Source organism: Pseudochaenichthys georgianus, chromosome 6 (assembly GCF_902827115.2).
Source record: "Pseudochaenichthys georgianus chromosome 6, fPseGeo1.2, whole genome shotgun sequence".
In the NCBI taxonomy this organism is placed as follows: Eukaryota; Metazoa; Chordata; class Actinopteri; order Perciformes; family Channichthyidae; genus Pseudochaenichthys; species Pseudochaenichthys georgianus.
Window position 1 is genome coordinate 27,624,686 of NC_047508.1, and position 15,319 is coordinate 27,640,004.

Genomic DNA, 15,319 nt, shown 5'->3' on the forward strand with positions numbered 1-15,319 from the left:
ACAATTTGCAATCACTGCTGCTCTAGTTATACTCTCTCTAGCCCTGTTTCTAGCTTCCCTGACAAAGTCAATAGGGGGCATCCCTCATCTGTCAAAAACAAACATCACCATACTTTCTTCTTTTCTCGTTCCCTTCTCTTTGTGCAGCCTCTCTCACTGCCTGTACAGTAGATCCTCGGTTCGTCACTCGATGTAGATTATGAGATTATGAGTCGGGTTGCGTGGCGACCCTAATCAACATAAAACAAGTAAGAGCAGTCAAAACATATAAGAGAGAAAGTCCTGAAGGAGTTGCTGACCCTGTGGTGACTCTCTCACCCAGAGGGGAGGCAGCAGCGCTTGCTGTGTGTGTTTCAGTGCAATCTGTGGAGCAGATGGCTGGAGTCCTGGGCAGAGAGCAGCAGGTCTCAGCCTGCATGTCACCAGGATGATGTGAGCTGGCTCCCTCCGAGCTTTAGTTAATATCTTCCTGTATCACAGACTTGTTAAGTGTCTGGGCAAAACTCCCCGGCTCTTTACAAAAGAACAATAGTCCCTCTCTTTTTTCTCCTGGGAGGCAGATCATATTTACTCATAGTAGAAATGCTTTTTAACCTCTAAACATTAATTTGTATATGTGTTGAGATGTATATAAAAACATATATTTTTTTAATTTATTTTGTTATGCTAATTAATTCAAATAAATACTTTTAAATATTTATCATTAAAGATATATCCTCATGCAAAAAGGTAAAACTGCCACACAACGGCCTTTTTGTTAACATCCTTTACAATGGCCTAATTTATCCAGGAATAAGAAAGTGATTGATGAATATGACACATACATTAAGATGTAAAGCAATTTGAGTTACCATCAAACTGCCATGTCAAACAGTAATTATGGACGTCAGTGTTTCTCTATTATAACATAATGTCCCTGACTAAATGGTTTTACATTGACTTTGATGGAGAAGTTCCTGGTTGTGATAAAATCATTAAAGCAAAATCACTAACAAGGTAACATTTGCTTGACTTTTGTTCCTCTCTCCCTCTCTCCCTCTGCCACTTAGGCTTTAATCTTGGTTAGTGGCAGGTAGGGAAGGCAAGGCCGTGCCATGTGAGGTGCAAGTGTGTGCTGCCTCTCCTCCTCGCTCTCTGCTCATATTATATAAAGAGTGGCAGCAGGCAGAGTGACAGACTGCCCCAAGAGATGACACCTGTCACTGAGGGGAGTGCTGCTAATCTACAAGCCTCATTTTGTTTGAACTCTTTGTCACCTTGCCGTCAAATCCTCATCTTCTCAGTCACTGCCAGCCCCACTCCCCTCTGCGTCTCTGCTCGCTGTTCTTTGCCCAATCTCTCCACAATATACACTCCCTCCACCATCACCACACACAGCACACTCCTCCAGACAAACCGCTGTTCTCTGCTGTAACATATTCCTGCCAACAAACATTTGTGTATTGAAAGTGTATAGTACATTCTTGTGTTTATAAATATATGCATGGTGAGTACTTTTTGGCAAAGTCAAAAAACTAAAACATTGACAGTTCATTGTATTTTTTTTCAGACTGGTAAAATTGCTTGTGTTCCCTTAGCATATGAGAAGATGATGCGTCCCTGTTCAAATGTTTTTATTTTCTGAACAAAGCCCCATTCATTCATATTGAGATTTGTCTAAGTTAAAGTGATCTGAATAGAAATGCTGTCTGGAGTGGCTCAGTCTCTATGGAGCAGCACACTCCACCCCCTGGCCAAATATCTATATTGTCCACTTCTACAGACTGTGCTTTGTAATTATAATATAATTCATTATGTCTATGCTGATGTGTCACAAAGGAGGAGTCCTCCCCAAAATCCTCTTGCGCTGTTCAGGCTGACCGAACACATTCTTGTTCTCATCTGAAAGCCTGCGGCTTGGAAATACCCTCTCACACCCCCATAAACAATAGATTTCCCTATTTTGCTTAATTGAGATATCACTGCAAATCTGACAGCTCACACCAGCCCCTAACGCACACGGAGGGACATATATAGTGACAGGATATAGAACGGAAAGAGTGCGAAATAAGATTAAAAGACAAAGAATAAAAGGTTGTTTTATTATTAGTTGGCGAAAATATGCCCTATTCACTCAGAATTAAGAAAACACCATTATTTACTTTGTCCATCAAAATGATAGAATCCTTAATATAGAATCTGTGTTTAGTCATGTTAATGTTGAGATTTGCCAGGTTTTTCAGATAAATTGTGACGGCAGAAAGAGAAAAGACAACATGATATAATCCAAGTTGCAGCGGAGGCATCAGCCAACTTCTTTAAATGCCTCCATTAAGTGGAATTATCTTTCCCAGACACATTTTGTATGAATGCATCCAAAAATCCCCATTTCATTTGGATTGCTTGGGTTTAATTTAATCCTTTTGCTTATTAAAAAAATAAGATGCAGCATCTTTAACAATAGAAAGGCTAGTCTGCATCGAACACAATAGTTAAGGTTAAATTGAAGGTTGTGCGCACCCTTTGCTGTATTAGAAGAACATTCATATTCAAATAAAAGCAAGAAACCCTGGTTCATTTTGCATAGCAATTGTGCATTTGGACGCACAAAGCAAAACTGCAATGGAGTTACAGTTTTCTGATATTTTTTATTAAAAATAACAACACTTTTTACCCGTTTGTGATTGTGCATTTGCTTAAACATTATGTGGGAAGTTATTTACTCCTATCCAAGTACTTAACACATACATACTGTACAAGTCAAAATACTTAAATATACTGTACTAACATACAGAAAAGATATCTATAGTGGGGGAAAGAATTGTGTTAGACATTATTCTTCCCTCAATTTCTGACTGATCTCTTATCTCACTGCTAACTGAGTACATAACCAAATAACTACAGTATAGCAATATCCTGTCCCCTCTCAAAGTGCTGCTTAGAAGTGACACAGTCTTAGTCTTATTAATAATTGGGATGTTCATTTGTTAATTGGGTCAAGGTTGAGCACAGGATCATTGAGATCACGTCAATTTGTGGCAAAATGTCTGTAGTAGCCTTATTTTTACGGCCAAGAAATCTTAAACATTTGGATATGACTTAGTGAGTTGTTAATTTATTATATTTACAGGACACTTGCTAGCTTTAGTAAAGCATTGCACAATAAACAAACTCCAGATTGTTTTATTTAATTGTAGTAATTCCAGCAAATACTTGTATTAATCATGTTTAACAAATGCAAACCGTGACTATTGAGAGTAATAACTCAGAAGTGTTTATAATTGTAATCATGTTTGCTCATCAGACGGCAGAGAGAAAAGTGTTTGTACCCAGTGTGGAAAAAACTAATTTGAGGATCCAACATTTTCCATTGTTTTCTTAGTTGGACAGAAAAATAACTTCAAAGTTAAGAGAAATACTGACAGAATGGTGCAGAAGAGTTTACGGTTTGTACAAAGATCATTTCCACATCTGGCTCTCAATGTGAAATAAAAATGATATTGACAGACGGGGTATTTTAAGTTGCTTGGTACCGTCCCTGACATTCTTTATTCAACCCTTGTAGTTGTATTGTAAACAGCCTGATCAGATAACTAGTAAATCAGATAAGCAGTAAGTTACCTTTCAGCTGAAATTACTATCACAAGTGCCATCGCCAATATTCAGCCCATCACTCAAAACACAAAACAGTTTGTGACATTGACACACAGCTCCGCTCCGCTTCTAGTTACTCAGTTCAGATATTCTGCCATGGATGGTAAAAGAGATCCTCACATTCTCATATAAACTGAATTATGACAGCAGAGTGAATAAAAAGGAACATCTTGAGTGGCCTAAACCAATTATTACAACCATAGTCTTTTAAATCTTCTGCCCAAAAAATCACCAGCAAACACACACAAATACAAATACACATACTAGAATATACAAACGTCTTTAAATACATTCAGAAGTCACAGCAAAAAAAATACTTTTTTCAAATTGGGATTCTTCCGGTTGCTTTTGACAGTAGCATTAGCTAGGCTGTTAGCTGTAGACATGTTGCTAACGATAAGTACATCACAACCTGAATCAAAACTGACATTTGACAGCAGCAGCAATATTACTACTACCTAGAAACAATAAAGTTATCCGTATCTCTTTTTATTATAGCTGATTAACTTTAGATCCAACTTATCACAAATCAGTACCTCTCCAACGTCTTTCAATTCATCATTTTATGTCCCAACTTATGATCAAAGTTTTTCAAAATGCTACAACACACTAAATATATATTGCTTCTTTACACACATCCAGGAATATTACCACTCCAAATCATTTCAATGTTAGCCTAGAGAGGCTCTACCTTGTAGCCTCTAAGACATTGTCTTCCCCATCCCCCTGTCTTTGTGTCTGGGGAAAGTCACATGGCTGTTGAGAAACAAATAATTTCATTGGCTATATTCAGAGCATGGCTATGAAGAGCACAGCAGCTTGTCTTGGGAGTCAAGAACTAGGTACAATGTCTTCTGCGTTGGGATGGCCAACACAAATAGGCTGCCGCACCTATCCAATTAACACCATGCCTGCCAATCCCTGTCAGGTCACACGCTTACTCCCATGGCATGCTGTACCTGTCTGTGCTGCTCGCAACACATGCCCGGCTCCAATATAGAATTAACACCACTTTTCACCTGGTCACGCTAACATGCCATAGATTAGACTGGTGCAGCATGGAGATATGCCAGGCACTCCAAATGAGGGCACCTGGGGTTAAGATTTCTAATGCAACGGGGCTATTGTTTTGCCACTCCTTTAATATTAATTAAACTCTGAGGTGAAATTGTTCTTTACCAAACTACCGATTAATTCCTCTGCAAGTGTACACCTGATAAGAGCTTTTTTTAATGACCACCTCGATGTTACAGTTTATCGCACCAGTTAAGACCTTAATAAGACAAATAAGCTGCTGGGGCTAAGTGGTATTTGGTATTGTGCAATTTCTTAGATGTATGCTTTTATACAATACCAAAAAGAGGATTTTATTTGTTGTGCTTCTGCCCTAATCCTTACAAAATACAAATGAAATGCCGGATCAACTCCATAATATATTCTGTAATAACTGTCAGAGATCCTGACAACACATTACAGCACATCAGTTTTGCAAATGTTTTATATCTGTAAATATATTAGTGTTTGCATAAATACTCACTCTTTCTAAGAGATCAGGAGGGTGAGTTAAACGTAGTGTAGCCAGTTAGAAATGCTAATATTTCTTAGGTGGTGGTGCGGCTTCATATTTGCAGCTGTTGATGTTGTCGGTATTATAACATCTGTTAGATGTGCAATATTTGCATTCTGAGGATCAGAATAGCATTTCTTGTTTATGTACTTGTTGTTGTTCTTTGTGTTATTGGGCTGAGTTCTTGTTTCAGCGAAAGGTGTAGAAACACCTGTCCAATTAACAGAACTAGGGAGGGATAACTTGTTGCTTACAAATTTAAGAAAGAACATTTTTACATTTCTCAACTAATTACTAAAATAGTTTTTGTTTTATTTATTATAAATCTACAATTGAATAAACAACCAAAGCTTACTCTGGATTATTTAGAGGTTGATCACTTCATCCAATAGATATAGGGCTAATTGTCACACAGAGGATTTTGGTTGTCTAGCGTTGCCACATTTCCATGGCAATATTATATACTTTCACATGGGTGGATGTTTGAAGCTTTCACTAGTTAAATGTATTGTATTAGATCTATAACTAGTGGAGTGGTATTATCCACGGATCACAAGTGAATATCTTACCCAATGATGTGTGGGCTATTAAAAGTGGGGTAGGTAAACTTCAGTAACACTTTTTGTTATATTCCATGGAATGCTCTTAACATCCCGATAGCAATGAATATATTAAGTGCTTTGACAATAAATCCATACAAAAAATGCATCTATTGAAGCTGTATTACTGTAAAAAGCACGACCAATCATTTTAGCCGGCTCGGCTAAAATAACTGGATGGCCTACCTGCCTGTCAGCCTTCCATCTGTGCACAAACTTATCTCGTGCTCATTGGTCATGTGCGCGTTCGTGTGTGTTTGAGGAGGGGCTCTGTAAGGAAGTGGAAGATTTTTTCCGGTTGTGTATTTTCAAATTGTAGCGCACTCGAGCTGGTTTCTCCAAAATTACCTACTCCACCTTTAAGAAGGATAGCAAAAAGTTTCAGTTGGCCATTTTTCTGTATCCTGGACCATACCCGTGTTGTTAACATTAAGCAAAATAGGGCAACTTCTTCATATGGTTTTTTGTAAACAGATTGATAATATTACCTTCCATAATTAATATGCCATTTGTTTTATCAAACACAGAACTAATAACTGTGTGTAGAAAGTTGTACATTGACCATTTTATTACGTCGTAAGAGAGAACTGGTAATATACTTTTTCACCACCCTTTTTCTTTCAAATATGTGGATGTTCCCTGTATCTTTTTTAGCCATGCTCGTGGTATGGTTTGAGTGATGGCAATGTCAGTCGGCCGTTTGGTCTGTTCACCTCTCTGTCTAGACTAAAATATAGATGGATTGTCATGAAATCTTGTACAGACAATCGTTGTCCCCAGAGGGTGAATCCTACTGTCTTTGGTGACCTCAGTGCCAATATGAGGTCAAACTGTATCAAATGTTTTATTTAACAAATAATTATGACCCTAACCATTTTTTCTTTTAACAAAACAAAGAAAATAATCCAATACTTTATCAAATCGTTGTCTAGCAAAATTGTAATTATGTACTAAAAACTCAATTTGCATAGAATGGTTCAAATGGATGATTGTTGACTTCAACCAGAACACAATCTTTGTTATGTAACAATCTCACCTTCAGTTTTTGAATCAATTTTAAGATTTCTTATATCAAAATGGTCTTGCACAAAAAATAATATTAGCTTTTTAATAGTCAATTTTATACTATCAGATTTAAAAAAACAACACCAAGACAATATCATTGTGTTAGTGTGCAATTACACATTTTATAGGTGATATACTGTATATCCACTGTATGTTACGTCAGTTTACTTGATGCAGGAAATTCCGGACGCAGTGCTGGTCAGATGTGTCACAAGCAATATAAATACAATAATATGTTTTACATTTTGGGAGAAGTTGCTAAAATGAACTTTCAAACCGGAAAAGCTGATTTTTGATGTAAAAACTTTTGTTCTGTTGTCATAAGATCAGTAGCTTCAAAGCAGAAACCAAACCACCAAAGCAAGTATCCAATACAATTTTACCAAAAGCTTACGACGTTTCTCAATAACTTAGTGAGTTCTGTGGTCGTTACATACTAAACCAGATCAATGTGTTTATGGAGTAAAAATTATTTTGCAACAGAATTTGCCTGAATGGTTTTAATAAAGTGAATAGAAACACCCTGCAGAAGATTCTGCTGCCAGAAATTACCGCCAGGAAGTTTTCTGTTGGGAAACATGTCGGTTGCAAAGATCATTTTTACACAACCCACTCACCAGACTACCGCTGATTTTTAACGATTTCTTAAAAGCCAAGATTACATTTTTGTGACAAGATTTGTTCAACGCCAAAGTTATTCAAAATATTATTTCTGTAATATCTTCACATGGTTAATGTTTAGTTAACTTTGGCCAACTAAAGCTTCATGGTTAAGATTATAGAGACACAGAAGTCTTTGCAAATTAACCTCTATGGTTAAGATTCAGTAACGTTTGTATGGTCACCATCAAACAGTTTTACTCATCATCCCACATATTTACAAGCACTTGGTGCTTGTAAACTGTTACTGTATAAGTACTGCGGTTTGTCGTACATGGCTTAAACCTAAGCAAAGGTTTCTATAGCTTATATGACCGGCTTAACAATGATTAAAATGTATAACTTAGGTGCGAAAGGACAATCATGTGTTTGTAAATGTTATATGGTTCTTTCATAAATTAAGATCAACTTTTATTGTTAAAATGGGATTCTTCCGCTTGCTTTTGACAGTTGACAATAAATTGTTTAATTTTAAAGCATGGAAAGTATATACACCAAGTATTCCCCACCCCCAAACCAATCCCTTTAAAAAGCCTCAGGTGGTCCTCCTTGCAGATAAGAGTTGGTAGAATTTGATATATGACTCCCTGTATGCATGTGTTAAGATTCAATAATACTTTTACCCATGACCTTTCTCTCTGTCAACTTGAGCGAGGAAAATATCATTAGGACAGGTTTGCCTGGGATACATTTTGCTGCCTTGGGATGTTACAAACCATTAACATCAAGCAAAGACGTATCACTTTTCCAGGACTGAGTATTGTATGTGAAAGGCTACACTCACCTCAGTGGATCCCAGTGGATATTAAGCTAACAGTTCTGGATTCCAGTGGGCATCTTAGCAAAGAGATCCTCTTTATTACACTGTAAGTCAATGGCACAAATATGATCTGGGTGATGGGAAGCATCTTAGAGGAATCAACCCAGCAGCATTGTTGGAAGGGGTGCAGCTTGTCTACACTGCATGTCATTTGCAGATTCTTTACACTGTATTGTGTACGCTGACAGGTTTGAGATTTGTTTGCACTTCATGGGTGTCTAATTGATTAAGATTAAAGGAGGAAGGTTTGTCTGGCTGCTGAAAGAAATTCCTGGCTGATTTGTGTTTGCTGTGCCCCTCCTTTTTTAAGTGCAAGTAGACCCTATTACGACACACCTAACATGAGCCAACACAGGCCACATGCTGGTCTGCCTGCTGGTTCACATGCACTGCATGACACAGCAGCTGAATAAAGCCAGCACTTACTCTCTGAACAACTGGGCGAGTGGCTGTCTGTTGCAGCAGTCCCACCATTTATGTATAAAGTCAAGAACTCCTATGCGGCATATTCTGCCAATGCTGTTATTTTCCATAATATAAGTAAGCAGATCATATATATTTTTGCATTAAATGGTGAGAAAATCCAACTAAAAACTGAGTTGGATAATCTTTAATCTGCGCCGCAAAAATCTAATGACATACCTGTTTAATATTTCATCGTTAAAAGTATAATTATTGTATTTCCTGGCATTGTTAACCATAAGTTAAGACTCTGTGATGTTATTATAATTTAATGGAAAAAAATCCCTGAAACTCTTGTTTAAATTAAACCATAAATGTAAAAGGTAAAAATTAAGTGGGTTTAATAACAAAGGAAAATATGATGTCAAAGTCAGAGAAGTGGTTTTATTTTCTGCTGCAAGCTAAAGCTAAACTACAAAGTACAAGCACTGAATTCTGTCCTACTTCACTTGCTTTGATAGTGGACCACCATGTTATAAATAATGTATTAAAGAATTTACAATGCAGAGAAGAGAGCTGCTTTCAGAGGAATGAAAGTTCCTTTACCAGTGTGTGAAAAAAAACATGTTAACTCTTTGCAGCCCAGACCCAATCTGGGTTATAAAAGACTTCATATATTTTCTTTTGTATTGTCCAGGTTAAGAGAGTGTTTGGTTTCCTTTTTACAGTTTGCGGTAGCTTATTTTTTCTGCCAAAAGGTGTTTGAGGCCTACTGGGACCACTTAAAAGTTTATGCAGAGCACTAGCCAAGTTGGACAAAAAAGCCTTGAAGTATACACACACTGGCCCCTTTCTCAGAACCTCTCAGCTCTGGCTAGGGGGAGTGTTGTTGGTTTATGAGAGGGAAAATAGCCCCAGCCTTCTGCAAAAGTGAAATGGGATTAAGGCCTTTGTTCGGCCCACAATGGTGAGGGGAATTAGCAATAGTTGTAGGCACTTAGAAGAGCTCTCACACAGAAGCTTATCCCAGATTTTGCACAATAATCATTTGAATATCAACAGTGTTTTGCAACTACAGCGCTAATGTATAAACTTCTCTCTTTTAGATATCGAAATCCCCAAAAGGATTTTTTACCAATGGCCACATCACAAATATTCACCCTCTTTATGAAGAATATAATATTTTGAAGAATTATTGCACTTTGTGGAGCCGAAAACCACATTGCATTTTAGAGGTTGTGAGGCTGAAGTCTGGGGTAGATCTATTTGAGTTACGCAAGCTTCGAAATGTGTTTGTTGACTTGACATGTAAGTAAACCACATATATGGTTTAAAAGTGAATATAATACAGTGTGTATCCACAAGATCTAATGATAAACCAAAAATGACAGATTAATAGAAAAATTGCGCTATTTATTCCGATTCTTAACAAACGTCCCACTCTACTGCCCTTGTATTGAAAGAATGTATAGCAAAACGCAATATAAAAAACACTGTAATGAATAATTGTATACATTATTGCTTACTTTCTGTTGTAAAAAATGTTTTAGAACAAGATGAAATGTCTATTTAATTGCAATAAGCAAAAGTGAATATGGCAACATGCATACATTGAAGTGTGGGTTGTATGACAGACCAACATTAATGTCCATGCAGCCTGCCTTTCCTGACTCAGTTTGTGCTGATAAATATGCAAACATCTTAAATAGTGTTTTGCTCATATTACTCTGTTAGTCTGCAGACTTATCTGGGATCATGCGGATCCAGGAGCGTACCTCTCACCGAGGAGGAATCATTCAGAGCTTCTGCCTCAGTTGAGTCTCACAAGACTAGCTTCAAGAAGTGTGATGGCCTCAGCGTTTTTGCCCACACAGTGAAAACGTATTGTCCAAATCACAAAACATTGAGTGAGATCAGCAGACTTGTCAAGAGGCCCTGGCTTGAATATGAATGATGAGAGAAGAGCAGGGTGGTCCTAGTGCTGTTTTGGTGTAAGGCAGGTGAAAATAAGCTCAACTGTCCCCACCAGCTGCACATCGCCAATCCAGAAATAGAGCAGAGAGTTTACCAAATTAAAAAAGAGAGCTGTTAAGCACTTTTATGTAAATGAACAATAGAACTACACCAAAATGATCTGCAGACATTGGTGTAATTGTCCAAATGTATTGACTTCTCTGGCATGATTACAATATTTTAAGCTCCAACATGTAATCATAACACCATCTTCCTCAAATTCCATACTTTATGTAAACTGCAAGTAGTCATTCCGAAATGAAAAATGCTAAAGGTGGGTTTCAGTGTGAAGCCACGCATGCTTTTTCTGTCAAAACTATGAAATTAAGACATAACACCTCCCCTTCTTTCCTGTCCTTAACACATGCACGCACGCTAGTTCAATTCACTCGAGTGTCTGCATAGTTTCTGCATTCAACTGGATACAATGATGCACAAGATGAATAAAGTTATCTCTGCAGCTGAATGGGATGTTGCTGGTGGGAGGGAACAGGGAGGGTCCCTATACGCCTGGGCTGAAAGGAGCTCAGCTTTGAGGGCCAGTGCTGCAGGGGTCAGGGCCCAGCTGCTTTTAGGGGTGAAAGGGACACCAGCGGGCTGGACTGACTCAAGAAACCGAACAAAACCAATCGTCTCTAATAAAGACATCCCAGATTGGACGTTGACAGATCCCTTCCCCAAGTTGCTGAACACACTTCACACATTCAAACTTTGCTCTGGTTTGTATCATGTGTCACAGTCAGAGTCCACTTTCACTTGTTAAAAGTCTAAAATATCATCTCTATTTTTTTTTATTTTGCTTAATTTTGTTTTGGGGGTCTGAAATCAACATTTCAACACAGGTAGGATATTTCTTAATCATTTTATGGACACAGGATTTATTGTTAAACTTAAAAGTGATATTTGTTATCATATGAGGAAACTTAAAAATTACAACTAATTGTCAAATCCCTCTTTATATATAACGTATTGTTTATTAGTCACTTTCGGTGTCTAAATTATTTGTTCAACACTTGAATTGATCTCATATTCACACTATTATTATCAGATGGATATGATAGTTTTTCCTATATTAGACTTTGTGTTATGTGTGTTGGTAAAACCACTCCTCTTAAAGTGCTTGTTGATGGTTACACTTACTTTGAAATTGCTGTGTTGATGCTACTATTTGACTATCATTTGGAAATATATATACAATATATTAGACCTTCCCTCTTTTCAAAGGGTGCAGAAATGCACTAAGTTTGAATTTGTGGGGGGTAAGTAGGATAATAATCAGGCCACATTATAAGGAATTGATGGTTCATTTTCCCTGTCAGCAGTAGCAGAGCTTTGCCCAGGGATGTGCCGACCTGTGCAGATGGGGTTCAAAGCCAATTTCCATGTTAAAAACTCCACACGGCTCAGAAATCCCTCTGACTGACTCTTGTTGATCAGAGTATGTGACAAGCCTGTCTTTTAAAACAGGTCTGCTCATGTAAGTAGATGGAAGTGCTCAACTGTACAACAAACAGTCTGTCCGTGTTTGAGTGAAGTAATAGTGTTGTTTTCATGCATAGCCAGAGGCAATGACATAAAGACAAAAGATAGCTCTGGACTGTGCTGTCAAAATGGAAAATATGGCCCATTATATGTGTCATACAGTAATTACACAAACTGTAGAAAGTAGTCCTTTCCTTTTTTTGTCATGTTTTATTCTCCCTTTCATCAAATGCATGTCAAGTGTCATTACAAAGCTTTAATTCTTGCCAGAAAATCAGTTCAACCATTCATCATCAGCTCACATTTAAATTTTCCTTCAGGCTGTTTTTTTTTTTTTATATTCGTATGTGCCGAGTTTACTCAGAGACGGAAAATCTGTGAGGAGAATAAAGAGATCATTGGAATGGCGGGAATTTGTTTGATGAGTTATGAGATGAACACATTTTTTTAAGTAGAAAAATACATCTGCCAAGTATGATCCTCTGTGTCCCGAGCACCGCAGCTTTACGTCACCCTTTATCTGGCTGTCGACTGCTGAATGCTGGGTGTTTGCACGCATGCACGGACACAGCACTCGTAGTGTGCAACGTGCAGGGAGGGACCATTTTACTTTAAGTTCTGCACATAATTAACATGTCCCAGAATTTTTTTTTTTTTTTTTTGGTAGAGCCTCCTATCTTAATTGCAATCACATATACTTCAAGAAGAGAGGCAACTGGAGAACAGTCTCATTTTTTCCACTTTGTTCTTTGTTCACTGTTATCACACGACTCTGTGTAATGGTGTCTGTGCTATAAGCTGCTAGCCTGCTGCACTGTGCTGGATATATTATATCCATTGAAATGCCTGCTGGCTGCAGAGTATTAAGTATGGGGAAAACACAATCTTGGTGGGGTCTGTGCGACTAACAATAGATAGAGGCATGATGACTTATTAAACACAGCCAACCGGCAGCATGGCTTTTCTCATTACCTTTTCAATTCCCAGCCTATGGGTCTGGTGACAAAACTCTTGCCATGTAATTCTCTCTCAGGCTGCTTTCATCAGCCGATTTCGTGGAGAAATATGAAGCAGATTTTATCGCACTCTATAAATTCACAAAAGGCCCTCAAGTTGCCCCCATGGAAGACATACCTCATGTCTGCGATGAGCCACCACTATTGCTGATCTCGAGCATTTGATAACAGTACCTCTCCTTTTAAATGATTTGACAGGCATCTGACATGAGCCCTATGGACACAGCATTTTTTAATACACTTTTCTTTGCTTGTTTACACCAACCTCCTCAGATGAAAGAACATATCTATCATCTCTTTCTCTTTCAATAGGTGATATATATAAAAACCTACAACAGCTTTCCGATTGTATCAATTGTAAACCATTGTTGCACAAAAAAAGGATTTGCAGTTGTCAAAATAGTGAACACTTTGATTTTATAGCTTCAGGTATTTTAAGTTTTTTAAATAAATTGTTAAAATCTCGTTCTTTTAATTTCATCAACACACATACATCTCATCCAGAGTGCTCCAAAAGTCTTTGTTCCTGCATAAATGGTTTCATTAATACTGATAAATAATAATTGTTATAATTTACAGCCGTCAAGTCACTTGTAAATAACAAAATGACATATTACAAATTAGTTATTGATGAACCAGAAGGAAATAAGCAATAATAAGACAGTTGCTGTCACATATTGTTAGGTTGTATGTGTTTGAATTTGTTCTGTTTTACCCAGTTGTGCTTATTTTCCTCTCATCTAATTCTCTCATGTGGTTTCTGGCACATGTGCAGTATTCTGGCATACAGCAGGGATTGTTTCCTTTGAAATGTTTTGACTATGGTGTCATTTTAAAAAACTTTCATCATGCATGGGTACCTAATCAATTGAAATTCAGCTGCCTTACCCCCAAGCTCTGCTGTAACTTAGACCAGCTTTCATCAGCTCAGCCCTTTTAAAAATAGAAATCCTGCTACGAAGGTTTGTTCAGTTTGAAACGGATCTTCAGCTTCTCCACTGTGTTGTGACTGCAAAGAGCTGCTAACAAAACTGTATATACATTTATTTATTTACAGGATTTACGTAATTAGCGCTGTGAGGACTTGATGTTTAAAAGGAGAGGAAATGTTTGTGGTTTATAATATTTCTGCATATAATGCCCCATGTGTCAGATTGCAGTTTACAAAGTCCGGGTTTGATCAGTGCATCTGTCCTAATTAGATTTCCTACATTATAATGGTTGATAATGCCTCAAGGTTTGCTCCCTTCCATCAAAACATTTCTGCAAATGCTCCTTCCTGTTAACTCTTTGTGGGCCAGCCTTACGTAATTATTTCATATTTGCTATCTTCACCTCCATGGGGAAAATATTATCTGCAATAATCATTGTCATCATCATGATTCTCTTCGTGGTCTGTTGGCTCCAAATAAGTAATTTAGTTGTAAAGCAGCTTCATTTATTTTGCCTATTCATTTTTCTTCCTATCATATATCTAAATACAAATCTTCATTTTATAACTGACAGCTTATTACCTCCGAGCATGTGCTGATACATTTAATTCCAATGAGTTAGCTTCCATTTTCGGATCCCATTATCCACTAATATGGCAGCAGCGTGTGGGAGGGGAAAGCGTACAGGACAAGAACTCAGGAAATAAAATGTATGTCTTTACATGTAAAAGTACATGTTTTTAGATTTGCATTATATTATTACTATTATTGTTATTATTATTTAAAAAATAATCATTATGTTTTAACATTTATTTGTCATTCATTAAGAACATTAAGACAATCCATTCAGATGTATTTGTTTAAATCATTGGGTAACAACCTCTTAGATTTTTAATTGAAGAACATTTCAATTGGTTAAAAGAAATCTAATTTCTTAATTTGTGTATTATTTTTAGTGACTTTTTTTAGATTGAATTTCTTTTTTCCATCCAAATTACAGAGCAGTCTGTAATTGAAGCAGAGCTGTGAGTGTGTAAAGTGTGAAGTGAGACTTCTCAGGGTGAGAGTGTTTTTTGGTTTGTATTTCAGTCCTTTCAGGAACACAGGTCTCTTTATAAACATATACCTTC